General features: G+C 42.1%; 1 protein-coding gene across 3 annotated transcripts in view; it reads right to left on the reverse strand.

Moving 5' to 3' along the window:
• The window catches only part of LOC129822172 (cell adhesion molecule 1-like), a 160690-nt gene that overhangs the window by 133840 nt on the left and 1092 nt on the right, over positions 1-25758 (reverse strand). The gene's annotated exons all lie outside the window — the stretch shown is intronic.

Raw genomic sequence — 25758 nt, forward strand, 5'->3', positions numbered from 1 at the left:
TGCAAGAATGGGCTGCCATCAGTCAGGATGTGGCCCAGAAGTTAATTGACAGCATGCCAGGGAGGATTGCAGAGGTCTTGAAAAAGAAGGGTCAACACTGGAAATATTGACTCTTTGCATCAACTTCATGTAATTGTCAATAAAAGCCTTTGACACTTATGAAATGCTTGTAATTATACTTCAGTATTCCATAGTAACATCTGACAAAATATCTAAAGACACTGAAGCAGAAAACTTTGTGGAAATTAATATTTGTGTCATTCTCAAAACTTTTGGCCAACGACTATACATAGGATCAGGGTTAGAGTGTTTGCATAATTATGTCAGTTAGATGTTCAATAGATGGACTGACTGACTGGCTGGCAGAAGGTGGCTTCCCCGGAGATGCAGGGTGTCATTAAACAGGCAGTCAGTCATCAACAGGCAGTCAGTCATCAACAGGCAGTCAGTCATCAACAGGCAGTCAGTCATTATTTTGGGCATTATTACAGCTCCATTTAACTTAATTTAACAAGCAACCAAGTCTACAGCAGGGTTGGGGTTAATTCCACAAATTCAATTATAATTCTATTCCAATTCCAGGTCAATCTTTGAATTCAGAGATATTTAAATCCCTCTCATTTCCAAAGTTAGATAAATTCTAATAATTAAATTCCAAATTCAATATTATCCCCCAAAAATTAAAATTCCAATTCAATTCCATCAGGCTTTCAGGTTGATAATGTCACTGTTCAGACAGACTATATACTGGAAATATAGTAATATAAATTGAAATGATTTAAAACTAATCCTGCAGTCAATTTCTGTACTGACAGCATTAATTCCATTAACTGAGAAATGTAAAACTATTGAATTCCAATTAAATTAAATTACACAGATTAAATGTTTTTACAATTCCAATTCAATTCCAATACCATAACTTAAAGATTGTTGAAATTCAAATTGAATTCAACGTAAATTCTTCACTTCATGAGTCAATTCAAGAATTGTCTCCAAACCTGGTCAACAGTACGTGACACAAAGCCCTTCATATGCCATAGAGAAGTTCTATGACAGGCTTAAGTCTCTGCAAATGACAGCCAGTCAACCATGCATTCTACCAGTTACCTTAGCTAAGACTTTTCTCCCTGTAGTTGATCATAACCATTGATCCTAACCCACTGGGGTGTAGTGGGTGAGTTCACCAAGTCCCTCCCCAGGTCACGTTTTCCTCAGAACTGTAACAGAAATGTTCCACCTGCAGATGTTCAACCACAAAGGGCTGTGAGTGAAATAGTGAAGTGAACATAATATAGTCTCTGTCTAATTAAGCCCACCTGGAGCTGGAGATCTGCCTTAAACCTAGTACTAGAGCCTTAATTAAACCATGATTTTTGTTTTTAACCCTCCCAAATTTTTCCCAGACATGACAATATCCAAATCTTGTGTCATTAGTAAGCCTTTGAAATAATCAATCATTATTTTTAGAACTTTTCATGGAAAAGTAGGTGAAAAAGTGTGTTTTATGGTGACCGGTGGGATAATGTTACATATACTGAATTAACATATTTCTCCTATGCAGGCATCAAAATTCTTCTATATCCCAGCCCAGTTATTAACACATTTAAAACTCTGTCACTGGCAGTCCCCAGCATTGCCACAGAATGCCCCATCACATTCTAGTGTGACTATTTTACATATCAAAAACCCTTATACAACACCGATATGAATAGTGAAATCAAAGACAAAAAAACAACAACCATCAACGTATTTCAACATTGTTATTTTATTGTAACATACATTGTAACATTGTTACTTTAGTGCAACATGTATTGAAACACTAATATTGTAACTTTTGAACTTGTACTTTAGTGCAATATTCATTGTAACATTGTCATTGTGACATTTTAGTGTAACATTCACTAACAACTGTATAGCAGTCGTGTGATTCATTCACATTGAACATACAGGTAACATTTAGGATAGAGGTAGCCTGTAGAATATGCATTCAAGTAGAGGCCTACACTGAACAAAATGTAAAAAAATATATATATTATACACATACATACATACATACATACATACATACATACATACATACATACATACATACATACATACATACATACATACATACATACATACATACATACATACATACATACATATATACAATAGAGGTAGGCTTCAGAACCAAGTGCACGATTAGTTTGTGCATCACTATTTTGAACTACGATCAGTCAGACCACAGTATGTCTTGAATCAATTGATCCTCTTTTCCAAAAACATTTCAGTCATTTTGATTGTCTTTTTCCCTATTTCGTCAACTTTTATTTTTTTCCTAGAGTCCGTTGTACTGCTTCTCCTCACCCTTTAGTGACTTTTCAATTTTTCTTTTATTGGCTTTTTCAGCCCATTTTCATTTGCTCTACTGTCCGTGGTATATCTTGAAGCACTCAATGTGCAGTGGCGCTTTGCATTTCTCACATGCATAGGTAGTGCGTTTATCACAATGACGATGTCTATGGAACCGGTGCATCGTATTGATTGGCCAGTAAGAAACTTTGTCATATCTTGCCTGATCTTCAACAGTAGCAGCCAGTAGAGATCTCCTTCCGTGGCTCAGTGGTTTCTTGCCAAACTTTTGCATAAGAGACTGTGCCACTATCCATGAGAAGGTGAGCAGGTTGATGGTCCCTCCCATAACATCTCTGTAAAATAAATGGCTGTTACAAGTGCATTGTTGAGAGACCATGCAAAGATGGGCCACCACCACTTCTTAGACCTGATGGAGATATGGTATCGTGAAACCTGTAGGTTGTGAAGTTCAACACCACCCATGTGCTCATTGTATCGGTTGATGCATTTTGGTTGTGGGACTTTATCAAAAGGCACGTCGCTCCTTGTTCCATCTCTTGACAGAGGTCTCACTGTATTTCTCCTCCATGTTTGTTGCCACTGTGACAATGTTATTGTCTTTCTAACGGACCAGCAACTTGTCTCCTTGGGTCAGAACCTCAGAGGTTCCCTGGGGTAACTTCATGAAGTCCTTCTGTGGCTTGAATGGGACATCAAACAGACGATTTTGCCTCATCGCTCCAGAGCTCCCATATCCTCTTTTTGTAATTTCATTGAGGAGTGCAAGCGAAGTGAAGAGGTTGTCATGAAGGAACTTGCAACCTTGAGGCACCTGAGATTGCTCTGCAACACCAAGAACGACACTGGGTCCATGACCCAACAGAGTTTCAAGGAGGAGAGTGTGGGGTGGTGAGGAGTAGGTCATCAGCCTGGCTGGCAAATGGCCTGGCTGGCAAATGGCCTGTCTCCCCCTCAAAGTCCATATCTGACCCATCGCTTTCACAATCTCTGAGGGATAACTGCAATGTTGCACGCCTTGTCTGAGCAGTCACCTAGATCCAACATATTCAGAACTTGACTCAAAGTGAAACTAAAAGAAAGAACCGAGTAGAAAGTTAGGTAGAACAAGACCTATGTATGTGTATAAGTATGTGTATACCTAGATGCACTGCGTTATCCCGCCGGTCACTATTGTTGCCGTCAACATGTTTACTCATCCTATGACCTCACTGAACAAAGTTGAGTAATTGCAAATGCATATATTAATACTAGACACCTTACAGATGCTGTGTACCAAAAATCGTTGTCCTATCTTTATGTTAACATACTTTACTAACCTTTTGTTTGGGAGCTTTGATGCAGCCATCCTCTTCTCATGGTGCAACCAGGAAGTAAACAGCTCTGGTCATGTGACAATTTACACTAAACATGTGACACTGCACATATTTCATTGCGACCCTTTATTATTCCAATATTTGCTGGAAATGCATTGATACGTCATTCAGTAACATTTTTAGAGCCTTATAACTGAAAATGTTTTTTACGGTCACTAGGGATTAAATAGGTTAAATCAAATCTGTCACAATAAGTTATGAAAGTACTAGCACAGATAAAAGGGGAAACCCAGTGTCACGCCCTGACCATAGATTGCTTTGTATGTTTCTATGTTTTGTATGGTCAGGGTGTGATGTGGGTGGGCATTCTATGTTGTATGTCTAGGTTGTCTGTTTCTATGTGTTTGGCCTGGTATGGTTCTCAATCAGAGGCAGGTGTCAGTCGTTGTCTCTGATTGGGAGCCATATTTAGGTAGCCTGTGTTTCGTTTTCGTTTTGTATTTCACGGTGTTATTTTGTATTTCTTAGTGTTCAGTTATTAAATCGAATATGGACACTTACCACGCTGCGTATTGGTCCAATCCTTGCTACTACTCGTCAGACGAAGAGGACGAAACCCGTTACAGAACCACCCACCAAACAAGGACGTGGTATCGGGTATCGGGCAGCAGCGATCTCCGGACTCATGGACATGGGAGGAGATTTTGGACGGTAAAGGACCCTGGGCACAGGCTGGGGAATATCGTCGCCCCAAGGCAGAGCTGGAGGCAGCGAAAGCTGAGCGGCGGTGATATGAGGAGGCAGCACAGCAGCGCGACAGGTACGAGAGGCAGCCCCCCCAAAGAATTGGGGGGGCGGCACACGGGGAGTGTGGCAGAGTCAGGTTGGAGACCTGAGCCCACTCCTCGTGCTTATTATAAGCAGTGCGTTACTGGTCAGGCACCGTGTTATGCGGTTAAGCGCACGGTGTCGCCAGTACGCGTCCATAGCCCGGTGCGCTATAGGACAGCCCCCCGAAAGTGTCATGCGAGTGTGGGCATCCAGCCAGGCCGTATTGTGCCTCTTCAGCTTGTCTGGTCTCCGGTACGCTGTTTCGGTCCGGGGCGCTGGGAGGGTGCAGTGCATCCTATGCCTGCGCTCTGCTTGTGCCGGGCGAATGTGGGAGTTGAGCCTAAGGGAGAGGTGCGCGTAGTATGCACTAGATCTCCAGTGCTTACCCACAGCCCGGTTCAACCTGTGCCTGCACTCGGGAGGGTCCGGGCTTGAGTAGTCATCCAGCCTGGGGGAGTGGTGCCAAGGCTGTGCACCAGAGCTCCAGTGCTCCCCCACAGCCCGGTGCTTCCGGTGCCTCCTCCAAGCACCAGGCCTCCTGTAGGTCTCCCCAGCCTGGTGGGTCCTGTGGCAGCCCCATGCACCAGGCTGTCTCTCCGTCTCCTTCCTCCAGGTGCGCCCGTCTGTCCTGAGCCGCCTGAGCCGCCCTTCAGTCCAGAGGCGCCTGAGCCGCCCTTCAGTCCAGAGGCGCCTGAGCCTCCCTTCAATCCAGAGGCGCCTGAGCCGCCCTTCAGTCCGGAGCTGCCCTTCAGTCCGGAGCTGCCCCTCAGTCCGGAGCTGCCCCTCAGTCCGGAGCGGCCCCTCAGTCCAGAGGCGCCCCTCAGTCCAGAGGTGCCCCTCAGTCCAGTGGTGCCCTTTATTAGGGTCCCCAGTCCAAGATCGGCGGTGAGGGTCGCCGCTCCAAAGACGCCACTTAAGCGGGCTAAGACTATGGTGGAGTGGGGTCCAAGTCCCGCGCCAGAGCCGCCACCGCGGACAGATGCCCACCCAGACCCTCCCCTATAGGTTCAGGTTTTGCGGCCGGAGTCCACACCTTTGGGGGGGGGGGGGGGGGGGGGGGGTACTGTCACGCCCTGACCATAGATTGCTTTGTATGTTTCTATGTTTTGTTTGGTCAGGGTGTGATGTGGGTGGGCATTCTATGTTGTATGTCTGGGTTGTCTGTTTCTATGTGTTTGGCCTAGTATGGTTCTCAATCAGAGGCAGGTGTCAGTCGTTGTCTCTGATTGGGAGCCATATTTAGGTAACCTGTTTTTCTTTGTGTTTTGTGGGTGGTTATTTTCTGTGTCTGTGTTTCACCATACGGAACTGTCTCAGTCGTTTGTCAGTTTATTTTTTTTGTTCATTGTTCAAGTATTCTTATTAAAATGGATACTTACCACGCTGCGCATTGGTCCTCCTCACCTCATTCCAACGACGAGCGTTACACCCAGATAGTTCATAGATAGAATAAAATAGAATCTGTCACAGAGTGCACAAAGATTTGTCAAATTGGCCCTTTGCCAAAGTTGCAAAAAAATTGCATTGTTTAGAAGGAGTGCAAGGGTGAATTGAGTTATTGCACACGCGCACCTCACAGAGTAGCCGTTCCCTAATGGAAATATGCAAATACATGTTAAAACACGCCAATTAGATCTTGCGAGCTCGTGCTTGGCTCTGCCCACCTCGTTGCTTGTTCTGCCCACTGTGCTTATTTGCTCCCATTGGAAATGATGCAGATGAACTATCTTGGGTTAGTTACCAGTATCTTTGGGAGTCGACTACTCTGGTGATAGCAGACCTCAATCTCCACAGTGGTAGGTTCTGGACAAACCTAGAACTACTCGAGTTAGAAGTGATATGAAATGCTCTGAAATGACATACAAAACCAGACAGCATAGGTAACTGCTTTCATCTGGTTTAAGTGACAGAAAGACACGTATCTAATCTAGCATGTGATGTCAGTGAAATAACTGAAGGATCAATGAAAACAACAAGACATGTTGATTGATGTCGGAGCGGGTAAATGGAGCCTGTATCTCTGGTACGTGTCAGAGTCAGGGACATTATCTGACACCAGAACCCACAACACTATAGCCTTGTCCTCTCTCACAAATCATCACATATGGCGAGCCGGCCATTCCAGCCCACAGCCTGTTATGTGTAATGAAATTATTGAATTACAAGTCTGGGGATGACTCTGTGTCTTAAGCCCTCATTATCAGACAATGCACATTGGTAGGGAGCTGGAACGTGGCACATATGTAGCACATTAAAGGCTAAATGGCGGTCTCTGAGGTCTCTCAACAAAAAAGATCAAACAAAATGGCATTACAGATCATTTTTAAATTATCATTTTTATCAGCCAGACGGCAGACATGAAATGAAATAAAAAAGATTATTCGTTTTACAACCAAAGCAACTTTGTCCTTTCAAAGATCCTTTGTGTTGGAGCATCTTTTTTTAAACTTCATGAATAAAATCAACTGTTAAAATCTTGGTTTCCTTTCTGCTGTGCTGAGATAGCGTGGGAAAGAAAGAGAACGAAGGTCAATTTGGAACAAAGAATTTTCTGAGTTGATTTAACTGCTGGGTGATAAGGTGGCCTAGATACTATATATTTGATGAGGCCAGATTGGGAAGTTTGCCAGGCATTTTGGCTGCACCTGCTAAAACCTGGAGAGCCTTTTTGCAAACAGACTTGAGAGGGAGGCAGCAGACAGTAAGAGTAGTCTAATATATGAAACCTGCACATCCTGATGTATTACACAGTGACAACCCTCACAGCACTGAATACATTTAAATAAATGCAGATTTGGGATTTAAGATGACACCAATGTGTCTGTCAAAGTGATTCACAACTACATTCAAATTAACAGTATTTCATAACTTTGGAGTAAAACAAATAGTGGCTTGGTGAAATTTCAGAAACTGATCTGCTTCAAATGTATTTCAAAAGATTTCCAGGTGTTTTGTCGCTTTATATTGTTTATTGTGAAATGTACTAGGGACTACCATATCTTTTACCATTTAAATGTCAGGCTTGAAGGAACAGAGTGATTTTCTTGTGCTCTTGCATCCATGATATGGTTTCCGAACCATGCCTTCCACACTACTTGAGCCTATTTTGATTATGCAAAGCTTTCAAAAGTTTGTTGAAAATCACTCTGAAAAAAAGTCAAATTAGAAAGTTATAGCATATGTAGAAAAATATGAAACCATCTACTTAAATACTAATGGGAAGGTTCAGATCCGGTCAATGTTGTTTTTAATGGAATATGTGACGCTGTGATAAGACGTTCAATCATGTTTGTTTGTCACCATATCACCAAACATTTATTGGAGAAGAAAACTCAGAACAAAAAAGAAAAGCCTAAATGTGAAGTGGTTCAAGTTATTTGGCCTAGAGGGCAGCCAATTAAAACATGTAGAGAAAGAAAATGTTTTTTTGAAATACCCCCCCTTGAATTGAAATGCTCCTTAAAAAGTTATTATTGTTTAGTCAAGCTATTTGATTCATGACAGCAAGGCAACACAAATCACTCAGTTTCAAAGTAATAACTATTTACATCAAACTTCAACAATATGATCAAACAAGTCTACAGAAAAAACATTTCTCTCTCAACTCAATAGACTCTGTCCTCTTTCAACTGAACTCTCGTACCATAACATGTGACTGTCTGCTTGTCCACCTGAGAACTAATAAGATGTGAACAAGATAATCCAACTTTTCCAATACCAACCCAATTACCAGAGTTAAGACAGGCCTGCTCTCAAGCTGGGGAAATTAGCCATAGCTCCTCCAACAGAGCCTTTGTCAAACAGGCCCATCCTTTCCCTTCCTAACTCAACTATCCTCCTCCCCTCTCCTGCCTGCTCAACCACAACTACTTTATGCTAAATAAACCATTTACATCTCCCACTGCAGCAGCACAGCTTATCTACATTTTCCAATAAAACTTCTAAATTGATGGATGTCATCTTAGTGCTCACAGGTCATAACTCATGCTGTTTTCTAATAAAACTGTGTTGCGCTGTTATTAGGTCTAGACATGCTATTCTTTTCAACACCATCCCAAAGCCTGTCCTATTTTCCTTTATTGATATCTATTTAAACACCAGCAGAGTTAGCCTTCCTCTGAGGCATGCTGTATACACATGAATCAGAGGATCAGGCTTTTGAGGTGAAGGAGAGTAAATTCTCATTTGAAGTATAGACTGACTGCACAAGGAGCAGACATAGACGCTTTGGGATGGGTCCTTGTCGGATCACTGAGCATAAACAAGCATAATGCATCATGTAAATATTACACAAACACAAACTCTCTGACCTTACTGTACATCACTTGCGACTTTCTGTAAGGTGTTTTTAGTTAACACATAGTATGTAATGTGTGTTTTCAGATACCAGAGATGTCCCACACTAGCCTTGGACTGCCTACCATTCCAAAATGTCCTAAATGTAAAATGACAGTCACTGTCATCAATGAGACAACAAATGAGTCCAAATAGCCCTGTTGGTGAAAACTATTTCCCATTCATTCTGTTTTAGGCCTGTGTGAAGAGAAATCAATGGGCATGACTTGGTGAAATTAAATGAACATTGTGGAGAGGCCTCAGTGTTCAGGATGAATAAAGGACACGTCAGGTCTGGAGAAGAGGAGGATGGAGGAGAGGAAGATGGAGGAGAGGAGGAGGAAAGAAGGATGGAGAGTGCTTATTACCTGGGACAATAGTTGCAGAGGGACAAACATCAAGAGCAATGGTGATATGAGCAGGGAGAGTTTGCAGCAACTTGTACAGTATGATTGTTTTGATGTAGACATTCAATTAAACCCCCACTGCAGACAAAGATAATTGCTCCTGTACAGCAAAAATCCATCCCGTGATTAAAATGTAAATGTTTTTTTTTTTTATCAATACATTTTAATTACATTCAAATGTGGTTCAATGTGAGAGAATAAAATTTACAGAAACAATTTGATTTACTGACAGTGCAAGTGCCGGGTCTATGTTATAAGTTGCCATAAACACTTAGTCATCATGATGCAACCTTCAAATAAAGACTAACCATGTATTTTAGTTAGCCTATACTGTGGCCAAACGAGTTTGTTAGCCAATCGAAAATTGCAATGAGTGACAATAAGGTGAAAGACTGAGCTGCAGTAGGAAAACCACCAAGCAGGATGGGAGAGTAATTCATTATAAGAGGACTAGTAAGGCTGTGGTATGGAGTGTCCATCAAGTGGTAGGCATATGACACCTGTACCACTGAACAGACTAGATAGTTTGCAGTGGGCTCGCTTTCCATGTTAAGTACAAACAGTCTGCCATTTGGCAGCCCATGGATGAAGCCCATATTTCCTCTCTAATACCTGTCATCTTAAAGGGTAGCAATGTGACTTTGAGTTTTCGCCTTCCATTAACTATATTGCCTTCCTGTCTCGCCGTCCCTCGACAGACAGAGCACTGGACCAAGAATGAGAAGTAATCAATGGGCTGCTGGTTTGGGTGAATTAATATTATTGCTTGGGTTGCACAGTCCTGATTCAACTGACAATGACAGATTAGAGGTATGTGTGGGAGAGTAATTAAGATGGTTCTTAAGTCAGGCTGATAACTCAAAGAGGCTGACGCCTCAGGCTTGCAGCACACTACTGTCAGACTGCAAACCCTCTCTCATGTAAACATCAGAAATATGATCTTATACCACACAGTATACGACCTTGAGAAATGATAACAACTTCTAGTTGCGTCCACTGTTGACGTGGTCCTATATGACCCTATCTTAATAAGATTTCATACAGGCACATCATGATTGCTGCATTGACGTCATAGAAGGCCCCATGCTGTTGTGAGTGACAACTCTTGAGGGAAATTCTACGAAATGCATTTGAAATACATAATATTCCAAAGCAAATCTTTTTCTTGGACTAGCTATTGCTAAGTGTTTAATTAAGCCCTTTACCACTGGAAAACAATTAAAAGGAAGAGGGTTATGGCATAGGCCTACAGCAAGTAAACATTTACTATTGACAGCATATAATGTGTTCAAATACATTATATAATGTATTCTAATAACAAGAGGGACAATAACTGCTTGTGACATTTTATTGACAACATTCTTCAAAGTATGCTTTAGACCAGTGGCAATGCTACTTCAGATACCATTTACCTGAAAAGGCTTCCGTGAAGAGGCTTTTTACATTCTTCGACATAACTTATTTTTTTCAATTTTCATTGACCAATTCATTGCTCAATGATCATGCTAGAACATAAAGGATGTTATAAATGTCTGAGTAAAACGGTGAGTAGTAGGTCACGGACCAGAAAATCAGTTGCTTGACTGACTAAGTTGCTAACAGACAGTTGCTAAATGACTGTCTATAAGGTGAAGTAACACCATTACAACATGCAGATGTTGGATGATGAAGTCAGTAGGCAACAAGCAGTCATTACTAAACCCCCTCGTCTCACTGACTCCTCCAGTAAACTAGTTTAGTGAACTGGGCAAAGTTCCAGAGGACAACTGATTCTGATGGCAGGTGGGACATCCCACCGTTGCCCTCCAAAAAAATCCAGTCACATCCAGCTGTGAAAGTGGATGAAGTGGCTGCCATTTGACTCAATCTGGACGAAAGTATCTGCTAAGCAAACCAAATCACTTAACCATGGCTGATGGGGAGTGACTGCAGCATGACTGTTGATGCGTGGAGGGCATAGCAAACAGATGTTGATGAGTCTCACCCATTTACTTCCTCCAATGAGATAAGTTATGAGACAATCTGATGACCTGGCATTCTTGAGTATTTATCAGATCAGTTGGATATGGTATTCCCACTTACCCAGCCAGCCCTACTCTCCTCTCCTCTGGCAGCATCTGTACATCTATTGATCGGTTGAGTCTCTCGTTCAGAAAGCTGGATCTGTACAGATTATCGATTAGTAATTCTCTCCCTCACAGAAAGCTGAGGGCCTTCTGTCCTCCACATTGATCAACAGTTATCTAGTCTTAGAGCTGAGGATGCTTTTCAGCTGTTGTCATGGTTTCTGAATAGTTCCACCTCCTCTCTGTGAGGCTAGTTAAATAAACTGCATGCAAGCTGTGAAGTTTCCAAAAACATTTGTTTGTAAAATATAAACATTTCCGCCTGCAACTAGCTACTATTTACCTTTTCGGAAACTCTGGACATGACTCTGTAAGTTTAACTTCTGAATGACTACACCCCTCTAAGACAAAAAATCCAAAGGACACTGGTGATACATGGACAGTGGATGGTAGGCAGATACATGTCTCTTGATAAGCTCTGTTCTATATAGGGTTGTCCGCAACAAGAAAAAAATCTTGGTCGACTGAAATAAGGCTATAACGTAACAAAATGTGGAAAAAGTCAAGGGGTCTGAAAACCCTCCCTATGTGTTTTAATAAAATCAACTATATATGCATTGAGCTTGTTTGAGGCTTTACGCTCAATGTTTGATGACATAAGGCACAAATAACTCAAGAGGGAGCCAGACATCAAGATAACCAGAAGAAAAAAACCTTAACCTGTCCCAACCATCCTTTTCCGACTCCTACTGGCTTTCGCAGATTCTGCCGTTACTCTCCTGAAGTTGCCGGTAACAGGCTACATGAGGAGTCGGCAAACTTTCTCATGTGGAATGTCAATTTATCTTACAATTTCTACCAATCTGAGTGCCAGTTATGGTTTTCATGTGCACATTTACGTGGAACAGTTTAATTTAAATTATAATAATGTCTTCATATCTCAAAATCATGTGGTTAATAAAAATTCTATCCAAATCTAAATGAAAATTATACAAACCTAAACCTAACTTCTATTGCCATTACCAACTAAGTAAAAATAGCCTATAAAGTCAACAAATAAAAACATTTCAGCCTGCAGGTAGGAAATATCCTAATAAAAATAAATATCCTATAAATTACATTGGCTACGAATGGCCTGTCTACAATGAAGCTGAAACATTGTATCAACTATTAACTTGGGTTTAGCCTCAAGCTCCTTGCAACATTGTAGAAAATATTCTGGGCCCTCAGAGTTTCCAGTGCCAGTGAGCTCGGGACAGACACAGCTGTAGGCTATTTGAGCAAGGGATAAGAAGTAATCAGGTACACCTATTTTATGATGTTTCCACTGGATCAGAGCATGACATTTTTTCCTTTCACGGTGAGTGGTTATCGAAAGGGAGAGAGCTAGAAAGATTTTTCAAATACATTGAGGAATTATTGTCATTCTCAATGGACGTAAAAACAGACTTTGTTCGTTTGCTGTTTGAGGTGAAGAAAACATTAGTTTGAGAAGCTCCAGCTCATTAGTGGTGGTGCATTAAGCCAATCAGAAATATTATCAGATCCTCAAATGGGCACATTTATATGGCTACATTTACATGCAGGCCAGGTAGCATATAGTCCTACTTCCATACGTAATCAGGTATGCGTCCTTACTCAACATTGACAGGAGCGCTCCAAACAAAATACAATGACTAAATTGACAAAACTCATAAATGGAATGAAATAAAACAAACTTGTTTCCCACAATTGTAGCATAGCTTGTGCCCTCTGCAAACAACGTGTCCACTCCAACATTGAGAACGGTTAAAGACAGGAATAATAATATATTGAATGCATTAATAGACATTACCGTAACCAAACAAACATTGTAGATTCTAAAATATAGGAATTACCAGTAAATATACTACTGGTGACATATGTAATAGGGAATTGATAGACACTAACAATCAAATGCAAACAATTCACACAATGAAGTTATGAAACAATGAATGTGCACAAATTGGCGGGAGAGAGCACATTCTGGAGAGAGACATCCATTGTACATCTTGGCCTCTGCAATGGTTTAGTCTCAGCCTCCGCAATGTATTAGTTCACTTAGATGGAACGTGAATAACACAGGTGTCTTGTGTGCCATAATAAATATATACAGTTGAAGTCAGAAGTTTACATACACTTAGGTTGGAATCATTAAATCTAGTTTTTCAACCACTCCACAAATTTCTTATTAACAAACTATAGTTTTGGCAAGTCGGTTAGGATATCCACTTTGTGCATGACACAAGTCATTTTTCCAACAATTGTTTACAGACAGATTATTTCACTTATAATTCACTGTATCACAATTCCAGTGGGTCAGAAGTTTACATACACTAAGTTGACTGTGCCTTTAAACAGCTTGTAAAATTCCCAAAAATTATGTCCTGGCTTTAGAAGCTTCTGTTGTGGAAATTGCAAGATTATGTTATAATGCTTGTATTGCATTATAATGGTTGTTTTATTCGACAGAATAGAGTATTCTGTTAACTATTATGTGTGTGCTCTACTGAGGAGGGCCTCTATGAGGCCTCTGGCACTGACAGAGGAGATTTACGATGTCTTTGGGTGATAAAACCTAAAGAGCATTCCAGATAACATGAGATGATGTTTTTGTGCTATACCGTACCAGGGTGAGACGGTTCCTGTTTGGAGTAGGAGGACCAGACACTGGTCTTTACAATGAGAACTGTTGACACAGCAGTTGCTGTCTGCTATGTATTATAGATACCTTTCATACAAATCTTAGCCTTGTGACCATTCTATGGATCTGTTGTTCGTCATGTAGGTTGAGAGGGGTGTATCTTGGCTATAAAAGATCTTTGTACTTTTGTGCTGTCACTTTCAATGGTTCATTAGAAATGGTGCATCATTGAAAGACTCTGACTGGTGTGTGAAGTTTGTCTCTCTCCTCATTTAGTAATACATAAATTAACCACCACACTTCTGATAGGCTAATTGACACCATTTGAGTCAATTGGAGGTGTACCTGTGGATGTATTTCAAGTCCTACCTTCAAACTCAGTGCTTCTTTGCTTGACATCATGGGAAAATCAAAAGAAATCAGCAAAGACCTCAGAAAAAAAATTGTAGACCTCCACAAGTCTGATTCATCCTTTGGAGCAATTTCCCAACGCCTGAAGGTACCACGTTCATCTGTACAAACAATAGTATGCACGTATAAACACCATGGGACCACGCAGCCGTCATACCACTGAGGAAGGAGACGCGTTCTGTCTCCCACAGATGAACGAACTTTGGTTTGAAAAAAGCGAATCAATCCAAGATCAACAGCAAAGGACCTTGTGAAGATGCTGGAGGAAACAGGTACAACAGTATCTATATCCACAGTTAAAAGAGTCCTATATTGACATAACCTGAAAGGCCGCTCAGCAAGGAAGAAGCCACTGCTCCAAAACCGCCCAAAAAAGCCAGACTACGGTTTGCAACTGCACATGGGGACAAAGATTGTACTTTTTGGAGAAATGTCCTCTGGTCTGATGAAACAAAAATAGAACTGTTTGGCCATAATGACCATTGTTATGTTTGGAGGAAAAAGGGGGATGCTTGCAAGCCGAAGAACACCATCCCAACCATGAAGCACGGGGGTGGCAGCATCATGTTGTGGGGGTGCTTTGCTGCAGGAGGGACTGGTGCACTTCACAAAATAGATGGCATCACGAGGGAGGAAAATGATGTGGATATATTGAAGCAACATCTCAAGACATCAGTCAGGAAGTTAAAGCTTGGTCGCAAATGGGTCTTCCAAATGGACAATGACCTCAAGCATATTTCCAAAGTTGTGGCAAAATGTCTTAAGGACAACAAAGTCAAGGTATTGGAGTGGCCGTCACAAAGCCCTGACCTCAATCCTATAGAAGGTTTGTGGGCAGAACTGAAAAAGTGTGTGCGAGCAAGGAGGCCTACAAACCTGACTCAGTTACACCAGCTTTGTCAGAAGAAATGGGCCAAAATTCACCCAACTTATTGTGGGAAGCTTGTGGAAGGCTACCCAAAACGTTTGACCCAAGTTAAACAATTTAAAGGCAATGCTACCAAATACTAATTGAGTGTATCTAAACTTCTGACCCACTGGGAATGTGATGAAAGAAATTAAAGCTGAAATAAATAATTCTCTCAACTATTATTCTGACATTTCACATTCTTAAAATAAAGTGGTGATCCTAACTGACATAAGACAGGCAATTTTTACTTGGATTAAATGTCAGGAATTGTGAAAAACTGAGTTTAAATGTATTTTGCTAAGGTGTATGTAAACTTCTTACTTCAGCTGTATATATACTGTACAGTACCAGCCAAAAGGCACATGAAGCTGGTTGAGAGAATGCCAAGAGCGTGCAAAACTGTCATCAAGGCAAAGGGTGGCTACTTTGAAGAATCTCCCATATAAAATATATTTTGATTTGTTGAACACTTTTTTGGTTACTACATGATTCCATATGTGTTATTTCATAGTTTTGATGTCTTCACTGTTATTCTACAATGTAGAAAATAGTACAAAAAAAATGAAAACCCTGGAATGAGTAGGTGTCCAAACGTTTCACTGGTACTATATATATTTTTGCTACTGCTTGACAAAAAAAAATCTTGGTCGGCCAACAGCCTATTGACCAAACAATCGACTAGTCGAATAATTGGGGTCCTAGTTCTGTATATGCTAGGGACTGTACGTCTGTGCCATGTCTGTTGATAGAGTATGTTCTGTTCTGCAGTAAAACTGTCCCATGTTCCCATTTACGAGGTGCTGTGCTGTGAGCCAGTGACTGGTCCACAGTCTCTCTTAATGGCGTGCTGTGACTGCTCCATGAGGCATACTAATGTGCACTCCATGCCCTCCAAAACAACAACATTGCTTCTTAATTTTCTCATTGCGGAAATGATTCGCACAGCTACAGCCAGGCAATGTAGACAATGCAGTGAGGACCCTCAGATCCAGGGCAGAGAGAGAACAATGTCATATTCATACCAGCAGACACCACTCCTCCTCCTCATTATCACAGCACTGGCATGAATGAAGCACTCTGTCCACTCACTCATCAAAGGGCCCGCCACCAGTCCTTTACTGCTATTTGACTGTTTATTACACTTTAGTTCAACAGCCAATGTTGTTGTTTCGATACTATTTTCAGCATTCTTCATTCACTGACAACTCACTGTACCTTATACTGAAAATTCCGTTGACAAAAAGGTGGGAGGTCTGATTTGTATTCCATCCAAAAATAACTCTAAAGTGAATAGGATGTCAACAATTCCCCTCTCCCTACCCTTTGACCTTGGCATTACACGTTTATTTAGCAAAAAGCTCTTTTACGGAGACAGAAAATTGTTGTATTGTGTTCCCCTGCCGAAGGCTTGAAGGATGGACTATGTATTAGTCCGAAATGACTCCTAGGATGCATCCCAAATGCAACCCTATTCTCTATATTGTGCACTACTTTTGGCACCATATTCTCTATACAGCGCACTACTTTTGAAAAGTAGTGCAATATAAAGGGAATAGGGTGCCATTTGAGATGCATCCTAGGAGACTTGAAAGGCTATACAAGGTCAGTGATGGAGAGACATTCTGTAGGCACCAACAGACATAGCCTATGGCCATCCCTTCTGACCAACTGATCTCTCACCCCTCTATAGCTGCATGCCTTCACCCAGTATGACTTCAAGACCATACAACAGTGGAACCTCAACAAGACTGCTAATTATGCTGCAGCTAGATTCTCTGCTTCCCTTCACATTTTAACAGACGGGCTTATCCAGAGCAACTAATGTTAAGTGCCTTGCTTAAGGGCACATCAACCGGATTTTTCACCTAGTCGGCCCGGGATATCAAACCAGCAACCTTTTGGTTAAGAGCTAAGAGCTTTGGGCTCTTCACCACTAGGCTACCTGCCGCCATGTACTGAGGAGCAGTCAGAAAGAGCTCACTGAAAAAAGTGTGTGGACACTGGGTAGCTCTGTCTGAAGCAGACAGAGCTACCCACACAGCTTGAAATGTGCTGTCTTACATCAGACAGTAGTGACTAGCAAAACTGCAGTAGCTGATTTTCTTATGGATGTCAACAGTGTCTACCGGATCTTCTCTCTTTCTAAAGTTGTACTGAGAAGAACTACAATGTCTCAGCCTTCCCTTCCCTAACTAAGAGTAACATCGGTTGCTGCCACCACATAAAGTAATGCCCTGCATTATCTAGCAATTAGGGGGAGGTTTATTAAGCAGAATCTAATGTAAATTTAATGATCTATAAATTCAATTTCTTTAAATAGAAGAGTATATTATTGTTACATAGGATGTAGTGAGCCAAATGTACAGGCAATGAAATATTTCACGAGCTGGCACATATTAAAGGGCCATTAGCTTCGGTGTCAAATTTAACTTGAAACAGGATAACTGCATTTCACCGCAGGTTGTGTGAACTGTGCAATTTTCCAACCACAGTGCCCACATGATATCAATGGTCCTGTATTTACTACTTATCATTCAAATCTGCTATGAGCATACAGAACTATTGAAATGGACAGGATCAGTATCCTGGCCCCACAGTCAACAACACTGTTAAAGCGCTGTATACATTATACGTGAAGAACAGAGGACAAGATATTCTAGTAGATGCCAGTTCAGTTACCAAGGCCTGTGAAGGATGAGGGTGATGACTCAGTACAGAGACAGAATACAGTACAGCAGCCCTGCATCACTCTGTTTCAAAGCCAAACCCTTCAACAGCATCTTCAATCACCATCCATGTCACACATAGAAAACTGTATGGCAAACATAAGCACAATAACAAGCGTATGTTTCCTTTGTTTATCAGAGAAACACACCAAAAGCAGTACAGGCCTACTTAAGGCTCCATGACCGCTTCTATTGATCCATTTCACCATCATTCAGCGCTGATGAATGAGGTGGAGCTGACAATAAAGAAGCATTACGCAACAGTCTGAAATACGATGATCAGATCACAGCTGATATGTATTATAATATCTGCCAGCAGCATACCACCCTGCATACCACTGCTGGCTTGCTTCTGAAGCTAAGCAGGGTTGGTCCTGGTCAGTCCCTGGATGGGAGACCAGATGCTGCTGGAAGTGGTGTTGGAGGGCCAGTAGGAGGCACTCTTTCCTCTGGTCTAAAAAAATATCCCAATGCCCCAGGGCAGTGATTGGGGACACTGTCCTGTATAGGGTGCCGTCTTTCGGATGGGACGTGTCCTGACTCTCTGAGGTCATTAAAGATCCCATGGCACTTATCGTAAGAGTAGGGGTGTTAACCCCGGTGTCCTGGCTAAATTCCCAATCTGGCCCTCAAACCATCATGGTCACCTAATAATCCCCAGTTTACAATTGGCTCATTCATCCCCCTCCTCTCCCCTGTAACTATTCCCCAGGTCGTTGCTGCAAATGAGAATGTGTTCTCAGTCAACTTACCTGGTAAATTAACGGTAAAAAAAAATAAAAAAATAAAATAGAAGAACCTCCTGGAGAGATAGAGGGACCCCTTGGAGATAGAGGACCGCCTGGAGATAGAGGACCCCATGGGGAGATAGAGGAACCCTCTGGAGAGACAGAGGAAAACCCTGGAGAGATATAGGAAACTCCTGGAGAGATAGAGGGACCCCCTGGAGTGACAGAGGCACCCATGGAGAGATAGAGGAAACCCCTGGAGAGATAGAGGAACCCTTGAGATAGAGGAACCCCATGGAGATAAAGGACCCCTGGACAGATAGAGGAACTCACTGGAGAGACAGATACCCCCCTGGAAAGACAGAGGAACTCCATGGAGATACAGAGGAACTCCCTGGAGATATATAGGAACTCCCTGGAGAGATAGAAGAACTCCCTGGAGAGATAGAAGAACTCCCTGGAGAGACAGAGGAACCCACTGGAGAGACAGAGGAACCCCCTGGAGGGAAATAGAAAACTCCTGTGAAGTGGACAGGATCAGTATCCTGGCCCCACAGTCAACAACACTGTTAAAGCGCTGTATACATTATACATGAAGAACACAGGACAAGATATTCTAGTAGATGCCAGTTCAGTTACCAAGGCCTGTGAAGGATGAGGGTGATGACTCAGTACAGATACAGAATACAGTACAGCAGCCCTGCATCACTCTGTTTCAAAGCCAAACCCTTCAACAGCATCTTCAATCACCATCCATTTCACACATAGAAAACTGTATGGCAAACATAAGCACAATAACAAGCGTACGTTTACTTTGTTTATCAGAGAAACACACCAAAAGCAGTACAGGCCTACTTAAGGCTCCATGACCGCTTCTATTGATCCATTTCACCATCATTCAGCGCTGATGAATGAGGTGGAGCTGACAATAAAGAAGCATTATGCAACCGTCTGAAATACGATGATCAGATCACAGCTGATATGTATTATACAGAGGAGCCTCCTGGAGAGATAGAAGATCCCCCTGGAGATAGAGGTATCCCCTGGAGAGATAGAGGAACCCCCTGGAGATAGAGGTATCCCCTGGAGAGATAGAGGAACCCCCTGGAGAGAAAGAGGAACCCCCTGGAGAGACAGAGGAACCCCCTGGGGAGACAGAGGAACCCCCTGGAGAGAAATTTGAAACTCCTGGAGAGACAGAGGAACCCCTGGAGAGACATAGAAACATCCTGGAGAGACAGAGGAACCCCCTGGAGAGACAGAGGAACTCCCTGGAGAGAAATATGAAACTCCTGGAGAGACATAGGAACATCCTGGAGAGACAGAGGAACCCCTGGAGAGACATATGAACATCCTGGAGAGACAGAGGAACTCCCTGGAGAGACAGAGGAACTCCCTGGAGAGAAATATGAAACTCCTGGAGAGACATAGGAACATCCTGGAGAGACAGAGGAACCCCCTGGAGAGACATAGGAACATCCTGGAGAGACAGAGGAACCCCTGGAGAGACAGAGGAACCCCCTGGAGAGACATAGGAACATCCTGGAGAGACAGAGGAACCCCTGGAGAGACATAGGAACATCCTGGAGAGATAGAGGAACCCCCTGGAGAGACATAGGAACATCCTGGAGAGATAGAGGAACCCCCTGGAGAGACATAGGAACATCCTGGAGAGACAGAGGAACCCCTGGAGAGACAGAGGAACCCCCTGGAGAGACATAGGAACATCCTGGAGAGACAGAGGAACCCCTGGAGAGACATAGGAACATCCTGGAGAGATAGAGGAACCCCCTGGAGAGACATAGGAACATCCTGGAGAGATGGAGAAACCCCCTGGAGAGACATAGGAACATCCTGGAGAGACAGAGGAACCCCTGGAGAGACATAGGAACATCCTGGAGAGACAGAGGAACCCCTGGAGAGACATAGGAACATCCTGGAGAGATAGAGGAACCCCCTGGAGAGACATAGGAACATCCTGGAGAGATGGAGGAATCCCCTGGAGAGACATAGGAACATCCTGGAGAGATGGAGGAACCCCCTGGAGAGACATAGGAACATCCTGGAGTGATAGAGGAACCCCCTGGAGAGACATAGGAACATCCTGGAGAGATGGAGGAACCCCCTGGAGAGACAGAGGAACATCCTGGAGAGATGGAGGAACCCCCTGGAGAGACAGAGGAACATCCTGGAGAGACATAGGAACATCCTGGAGAGACATAGGAACATCCTGGAGAGATAGAGGAACCCCCTGGAGAGACATAGGAACATCCTGGAGAGATGGAGGAACCCCCTGGAGAGATAGACTATTTACAAGACGCTTTCAAAATGATTTGAAATCTTTATTCTTGTATCACTCCATATCAGCTATCTGAGCAGCTTACCAATCGCTGCAGCTGTACACAGCCCATCTGTAAATAGCCCATCCAACTACCTACCTCATCCCCATATTGTTTTTTGGGGATGAGGTAGCTCTTTTGCACACCAGTATTTCTACTTGGACATCATCATCTGCACATCTATCACTCCAGTGTTAATTTGCTAAATTGTAATTACTTCGCTACTATGGCCTATTTATTTCCTTACCTCCTTACTCCATTTGCACACACTGTATATAGATTGTTCTATTGTGTTATTGACTGTACTTTTGTTGATCCCATGCGTAACTCTGTGTTGTTGTTGTTTGTCCCACTGCTTTGCTTAATCTTGGTCAGGTCGCAGTTGTAAATGAAAACTTGTTCTCAACTGACCTACCTGGTTAAATAAAGGTGAAATATATATATTTTTTAAATAAAAAATCTTTCCTTTCAGATATTAACCAACCAGGCTTGATGTCAAATAAATGCCTGCCAAGCCTAGTCCAGCTAAGCAAGATCTAGCTAGACTTTGTGTCACGACTTCCGCCGAAGTCGGTCCCTCTCCTTTTTCGGGCGCCGTTCGGCAGTCGACGTCACCGGCTTTCTAGCTACCCCCGATCCACTTTTCATTTTCCATTTGTTTTGTCTTTGTTTCACACACCTGTTTTCAATCCCACAATCACCTGTTCATTATTTAACCCTCTGTTCCCCACATCGTTTTTGTGAGTGATTGTTTGTTGTATTGTGGTCCGTATTGTGTGGCCGTGTAAATTACGTGTATACATTTTGATTTTTGAGTAAAAGTGTTTTTATTACTCATATCTGCTGTCCTGCGCCTGACTCATCTCACCAGCTACACACAGACGACGTTACACTTTGCCCTTCTCTTTGGTGCTCTACTCTCACTATAAAGGCATACAGTTCCTTCAGAAAGTATTCAGACCCCTTGACTTTTTCCACATTTTGTTATGTTACAGCCTTATTCTAAAATTGATTAAATATAGTTTTTTTCTCAGCAATCTACACACAATACCCCATAAAGACAAAGCAAAAACAGGTTTAAACAATTTTTTTAAATGTATGACAAATAAAAAACAGAAATACCTTATTTACATAAGTATTCAGACCCTTTGCTATGAGACTCGAATTTGATCATCCTTGAGATGTTTCTACAACTTGATTGGAGTCCACCTGTGGTAAATTCAATTGATTGGACATGATTTGGAAAGGCACACCCCTGTCTATTTAAGGTCCCACAGTTTACAGTGCATGTCAGAGCAAAACCCAAGCCATGAGGTCCAAGGAATTGTCCAAAGAGCTCCGAGACAGGATTGTGTCGAGGCACAGATCTGGGGAAGGGTACCAAAAAAATTCTGCAGCATTGAAGGTCCCCAAGAATACAACGGCCTCGGCCAAACTGACCAATCGGAGGAGAAGGGCCTTGGACAGGGAGAGTGTCCAGACAGAAGCCACTCCTCAGTAAAAGGCATATGACAGCCCTCTGGAGTTTGCCAAAAGGCACCTAAATACTCTCAGAACACGAGAAACAAGATTCTCTGGTCTGATAAAACCAAGATTGAACTCTTTGGCCTGAATTCCAAGCAACACATCTGGAGGAAACTTGGCACCATCCCTACGGTGAGGCATGGTGGTAGCAGCATCATGCTGTGGGGATATCTTTCAGAAGCAGGGACTGGGAGACTAGTCTGGATCGAGGCAAAGATGAGTGGAGCAAAGTACAGAGAGATCCTTGATGAAAACCTGCCCCAGAGCGCTCAGGACCTCAGACTCGGGTGAAGGTTCACCTTCCAACAGGACAACAACCCTAAGCATATAGCCAAAACAATGCAGGAGTGTTTTCGGGACAAGTCTCTGAATGTCCTTGAGTGACCCAGCCAGAGCCCGGACTTGAACCCGATCAAACATCTCTGGAGAGGCCTGAAAGTAGCTGTGCAGCAACGCTCCCCATCAAACCTGACAGAGTTTTAGATGATCTCCAGAGAAGAATGGGAGAAACTCCCCAAACACAGGTGTGCCAAGCTTGTAGCGTCATACCCAAGAAGAGTTGATGCTGTAGTCGCTGCCAAAGGTGCTTCAACAAATCACTGAGTAAAGGGTATGAATACTTTAAAAAAATAAATTAGCAACAATTTCAAAAAAACTGTTTTTGATTTGTCATTATGGGGTATTTTGGGTAGATTGCTGAGGTTTTTTCTATCAATTTGAGAATAATGCTGTAACGTAACAAAATGTGGTCAAGGGGTCTGAACACTTTCCGAAGGCACTGTATCTAAATGGTATCCTACCAAGCCTGGTCAACTTTGTTCCTAACAATATGTGGGAGTTGTTACAGCTGTACAGCGTTTCTAGGTCAGCAAACCACTTGTTCTCCTCTCCCTGCATTTATTTATGCAACAAAAATCAAATAAATGAAAGATCTGCATCCATAGGTCTTTCTTGGCTTGGAATTTTTCTTCCCCACAAAAAATGCAATAATCTTCTAATCTTGCACCACTTGGGATATTGCATTGGAATCTATTGTGTATTCTGGAGGCATTCTGGCATTTAACACAGAGAGAGGTTAATTAAATGAATGGTGACAGAGAGTGAAGCTCTAAAATACAGTGAATGGTATTCAACCACTACTCAATGCAGACTACACTCCATTCAACAGTCCTCCATTGAAAACCTGTAGTTTACCATGTTACCTTCAGTACACATGTACAGTGCCTTCAGAAAGTATTCACACTCCTTGACTTTTTCCACATTTTGTTGTGTTATAGCCTGAATTTAAAATGTATTACATTTAGATTTGTTTTCACCGGCCTAAACACAATACCCTATAATGTCAAAGTGGATTTTTTTTTTTTACAAATTAATTAAAAATGAAAAGCTTAAAAGTTTTGAGTCAATAAGTATTCAACCCCTTTTTTATAGCAAGCCTAAATAAGTTCAGGATTGAAAATGTGCCTAACAAGTCACATAATAAGTTCCATGGACTCCCAAGGTCCTTCCTAACTTAGTTACCGGAGAGGAAGGAAACCGCTCAGGGATTTTACCATGAGGCCAATGATGACTTTAAAACAGTTACAGAGTTTAATGGCTGTGATAGGAGAAAACTGAGGATGGATCAATAACATTGTAGTTACTCCACAATACTAATCAAAATGACAGAGTGAAAAAAGGAAGCCTGTACAGAATAAAATAAATAAATAAACATACATCCTGTTTGCAACACACCATTAAAGTAACACTGCAAAACAAATGTGGCAATGCAATTCACATCTTGTCCTGAATACAAAGTGTTATGTTAGGGGCAAATCCATGCTTGTAATCGTTAAGGAATGGGGAGTTTAGGAAAATGGAGCTAAAAATAGGCAAAATCCTAGAGGAAAACCAGGTTCAGTCTTCTTTCCACTGGACACTGGGAAATTCACCTTTCAGCAGAACAATAACCTAAAACACATAGCCAAATATACACTGGAGTTGCTTACCAAGAAGACAGTGTATTTTCCTGAGTTGCCGATTTACAGTTTTGACTTAAATCTACTTAAAAATCTATGGCAAGACCTGAAAATGGTTCTCTGGCAATGATCAACAACCAATATGTGTCACGTTCCTGACCTGTTTTCTGTTGTTTTGTATGTGTTTAGTTGGTCAGGACGTGAGCTGGGTGGGGAATTCTATGTTGTGTGTCTAGTTTGTCTGTTTCTATGTCAGCCTAGTGTGGGTTCTCAATCAGAGACAGATGGTAGTCGTTGTCTCTGATTGAGACTCATATATAGGAGGCTTGTTTTGTGTTGGGATTTTGTGGGTGTTTGTTACCTGTCTCTGTGTTTGTGTTCTGCACCAGATAGGTCTGTATCGATTTTGCACATTTGTTATTTTGTATGTTGTTTGTAGTGTTTCACTTGTTCTTGTATTAAACATGTTTAACACTAGCCGCGCTGGACTTTGGTCCTCTCCTTCACCCCTGGAAGAAAACCTTTACAATATGACAGAACTTGAAGGATTTTGAAAAGAATCATGGGCCAATGTTGCACAATTCGGGTGTGGAAAGCTCTTAGAGACGTACCCAGAAACACAGCTGTAATCGCTGCTAAAGCTGTTTCGACAAAGTGTTGACTCAGGGGTGTGAATACTTCTTTACATTAGATATTTCTGTATGTCATTTTCAATACATTTGGCATAAATGTCAAAAACATGTTTTCGCTTTGTCATTATGGGGTATTGTGTGTAGATGGGTGAGAACACAGGCTGTACCACAACAACATGTGGAGTAAGTATGAATACTTTCTGTAGACATTTCGCTTTATTTTGGATAGGCTTCTGAGCAACAAAAGGTGTAATCCTGTATAGACCCCCCCACCCCCCAAACATCCATCCATCCATCCATCCATCCAACACACACACACACACACACACACACACACACACACACACACACACACACACACACACACACACACACACACACACACACACACACACACAGAGAGACCTGTTGAATTTGCATTGCGAGATTTAAAGGCTACATATGAGCAACATAACAAACCTGTAAAGAATGTTATGCTCATCATAAAAAAAAAAAATTATCTTACAAATTGACTGCATATTAGCGACAAACCATGACGCGAAAAAAACTACATTTTAG

The sequence above is a fragment of the Salvelinus fontinalis genome, chromosome 24, assembly GCF_029448725.1.
Source record: "Salvelinus fontinalis isolate EN_2023a chromosome 24, ASM2944872v1, whole genome shotgun sequence".
In the NCBI taxonomy this organism is placed as follows: Eukaryota; Metazoa; Chordata; class Actinopteri; order Salmoniformes; family Salmonidae; genus Salvelinus; species Salvelinus fontinalis.